This window comes from Eumetopias jubatus, unplaced genomic scaffold (genome assembly GCF_037043125.1).
Source record: "Eumetopias jubatus isolate StellerSeaLion01/CBP00866 unplaced genomic scaffold, mEumJub1_p1.0 scaffold_4, whole genome shotgun sequence".
NCBI lineage: Eukaryota > Metazoa > Chordata > Mammalia > Carnivora > Otariidae > Eumetopias > Eumetopias jubatus.
The window spans coordinates 138,090,507-138,094,960 of NW_028274810.1; positions in this window are offsets into that span (position 1 = coordinate 138,090,507).

Sequence of the window (4,454 nt, forward strand, 5' to 3'; positions counted from 1 at the left end):
TACAATGGGGGAGAACTTCAATTAAGCATGAAGAAGATCTTTCTTAATAAAAGATTTATAAGAATTTATTTGTTTAGGGGTGCCTGGGTGGCTCATCCATTAAGCGTCTTCCTTCGACTCAAGTGGTGATCCCTGGGTTCTGGGATGGAGTCCCACATCAGGCTCCCTGCTCAGTGGGGAGCCTGCTTCTCCCTCTCCCTCTGTTACATGCATTCTCTGTCTCACTCTCTCTTTGTGTCAAATAAATAAATCTTTTTTAAAAATTTATTTGTTTAATTTTTGACTTATTTATACTCATCTTCAAAAATGATTTGAAATGGCTTATACATAAACAAGGTGCTATAAGAGTAAATAAGAAAAAGAGCAAAGAGAAGACAAAAACAGAAAAGTAAAGCTGAACCAGGGATAAAATTAGTGTTCATAATAATGGATTAGATCGGAGTTTCTTAGTAGTGATGGCCTCTTGAGAAAGAATAATCAGGGATATAATCCACAGATTTTAGTAGCTCAAGAGAGGACAAGTTATTTGTGTATTGACACCTGAAAAAATTTTTTTCTCGAATAACTCTAAAAGGAAGACCTAATGTGGTGGAGTTAATTGCATTCTCAACAAATATTAGTACAGTGAAAACCATGAGAGGTTTTACATACATTTTCTTTTAGCTTGCTAGATTAGTTTCTTATTGTGCTATGTCAAATTACACAAACCTAGTGGCTTAAAATAGCAAAAAAAAACAATATTATCTAATAACTCTGGAGGTTAGAGTGCTGAAATGGGTCTAACAGTACTAAGACCAAAATATTAGCAGAGCTGGGATTCTTCCTGGAAGCTGTTGGGAAAAATGTGTTCTTTACGTTTTTTTAGCTTCAAGAGTTCACCTACATTCTTTGGTTCCTGGCCATTACAGCCTCTGCTTCTGTAATTAAGTCTCCTTTGACTCTGACCCTCCTGCCTCTTTTGTATAAGGACTATCATGGTTACATTGGACTCAGTGGGAAAATCCAGGATAATTTCCCCATCGCAAGATCTGTGAATCCTTTTTGCCATGTAAGTTAACATATACAGAAATTAGGATGTGGTCATCTTTGGGGGATGATTATTCAGACTACCACATATGCCTTAATCTAAGAGGATGATTGGGTGATAAAATGTCTGTAATATGAAGCTCTCCGATATTCTCATCTAATCAGAAAAAAAAAATGTCAAGAGAAAAAGATGAATTATATGGCTCCAGGCAGCTCTCAATATTTATTTCAGTGAATATTTTTATTAGTATTGGGGGCAAAAAGGATTTAGGCTTGCTCTCTGATAATATCTGGAGTATAGATACTCTGTGCTGCTGATTAAAGGGCAGATCCAAAATTGTGCCTTATATAAGAGACAGATGATACCTTCAAATGAAAACTGAGAATTTTAACCAGGCTTTCAATAGAGAAACTACCTTTCTCAGAATGGAGATCTCTAGTCAGGGCTATTAATTATTCACCATACACTTCTGGCCCCACTAACCACAGGTAAAAATGGGCACTGGAGACGTCAAAGTTCTACTATCCTAGTACATAGCAGAAATCATTGTGGCCTCTATTTTTTATCTTATATTTTTTAGACAGATGTTTCAAAACACCTACAACCATTAAAATCCTAGAAAATCAATTTAATTGATGCCACAATTTAATTGAGGACCCTCTATGGTAAACTTTTTGCAAAATATGCCTCCTTAGTAAGGAAATGAACTCATTTAAAGGTTTCTTTTTTTTAAATCAATATCTGGGAATGGTTCTCCAAAACGATGGCTTGGATTATTTTGCCTAGATGCGAGGCATTCATTTGGACAGTACTCAGATTAACTGGATTGAAAGAATACCAATATACTGAGTCAACTCTGATTATAAGACCATAAAAAATCTTGTCAACAGCATATAGAAAAATATTAACTTTTCTCTCCTTTATAGTAAAGCAGAAAGTAAGCCAACTAAAATGATCTCAAGTCTTCAATATTCAAAGAAAACAGAGTTCAGAGCACATGCATATTTTACCATCATGAAAGGAAAATCTATTCTGACAGCTCTGGTTTTCATTTTGGTGTTAAGCTGTAGGTACTACTCTGAGCTTACATAGCTTATCTTAAGACCCTATCTCTGTTTTCAGAGTCAAAGGGCAAGAAAACATTAATAAAGCTGCAAATAAATTTCTGTAGATTAATTTGACATGGTGATAAAGAGTAGTAGCTGTGCCTAACTGCTGGTCCAAATGGAAAACATTGGCCTAAGAAGCACACAATTGAAGTTTATCAAAATAGAAACTGGTTTTACAGTTTAAGGAATTAGGTGGGCAGTTTTAGAGAAAATGTCTCATCTAGAATATTTGCTGGTGTTTTTTGTTTGTTTGTATGTTAGCTTGTTTTTGCTAACTAAACAGATGTCCAGAGACCTAAACTCTAGTGTCCCCTCCTTAGAGGCAACCCCTGTCATTGGAAGTAATTCTTTTGGGGATCTTACATCCATGATGTCCAGGAGGGGTAGCATCCATATAAGGTTTACAGTGTGTGTAGCCCCCCCTCTTGCTGAGCACTGCATGCCCCTGAAAGGTGATACTTTCTATCCACTGTCTAGATGATACTTTCTAGTCCAATCTAGTCTTACCCTTAAGTTAACTTGGAGGTGAAACTGAAGGAGGGTTAAGCTTTGGCCAAGATTTCTAAATATGATCCCACATTCAGCCAATTGCCAACGACTAAATGAATTTTACAAAATAAAAAGCATTTGCATAATGAAGGAAACCATCAACAAGACAAAAAGGCAACCTACTGCAAGGGAGAAGATATTTGCAACGGATATAGCCCAGGTGATCTTTACAGTAACTGTTCATTTCTGTTGTTGTAGTAGGAAAGCAACTATAGATAATGTGCAAATGAATAGGTGTGGTTGGGTTCCAATAAAGTTTCATTTATGAAAACAGAATTTGGCCTTAATTTGCTGACCCCTGCTATACAGATTGCCACTTTTATTGTGATATTTTAAATCTGTGCCTCCGATTCTATTTCCCTTTTGACCATAGGACATATTCACCTCAATACTGCATCATTAACCCAGTTTTAACTGGAAGAATGAACACTTGCAAGGCTGGTTCGGTGATTTAGACAAAAGAAGATGGTGGCATGGATTAGGAGAGGACTGTGAGTATGGAGACAAGTGGGGATGGATATGTTCATAGTGTAAACTCAGTAGGACTTTTTGATTAACTAGATAGGGGATGTGAGGAAAAAAGGAGACGGAGCGTTCCCCCTTTGTAAACAAATAGCACTTATTCCTTTTGGAGGTCTTCCTATGGAAGGTTTGACCACAGATTCAAATTCAATTCAAATTGAATTGAATTCAAATTCAAATACGTAATTATCTAACTGCTCAAGTTGACAGTGATGCTCTTTCTTTGAACTCCTGGAGTATCTGTTTTTCTTCTTTTTGTATTTACATTAATAGTATCTTGCATTATTATTTATTTCATGCATATGCCAGATTGTAGGATATTGTAGGTTATGTGGACTATGTCTTATATTTCTTTTGCCTCTTAACTAAGTTTCTGGCATGGTTCCATGTACCGAATAGATTGGTGCAAATGCTTATGCACCAATGGATCATTGAGCCATGAATGAATCACATTCAAATTTAATAAAGAACACAGTGGGGAACTTCAGGAGCAGTTTTATCTTTCCACAATCAATCTAATGTTATCTTTCTTCTCAACTCTATCACTTAACAACGATGGCCAATTTTACTGGCACTCAGGTCTCTCATTCCTTCATTAGAATTTAATTCTTATTACACTGTCTACATTTTGCTTTTAAAAATTCTATTATCATTCTGTGACTGTGTCTCTAATGTTTCATTGTAATATTTAATTTCATATTCATTTTTAAAATCTATTACTTTACATGTACTCTTTGACCTTCTAGTCATTGAGACTTTTCTTTAAATTCTATCAGATATCTACTCTACTCTGAATTGATGTCTTTTCCAGTGAGATCTGAGCTCTGTAATATGTGTATGCAGACAAGACTCAGTTTTATAATAGTTTCACAAGATCTGGGCAGTCCAGGCCTGTTCCCATTGCCTCACTGAACAATGTCAGAGGTGAGAGTTGAATGTTGGGGCAGATGGTAATGAGGTAATGCTTTGGGGTGTAAGAATCACTATAAACTAGAACATATTTCAGGAGGACAAATGATTTCTCCTTCTTGTGGTTGTTTCTCATCTTTATGTCACAGAATCTCAATGTTTTCAGTCTTATCTCAATGTAGTTGAGATTCTAATCACACTTCTTATATGTGTGTATGTCCTTTCCAGATTGAGTCATAAACTTTAATTCTAAAAAGGTCATTTAAGAAAGTCACAGATGAACTTTTTAGTTAGAGTTCAGTTAGCAAATTATAATCACTGTGATCACTGGACTAGTG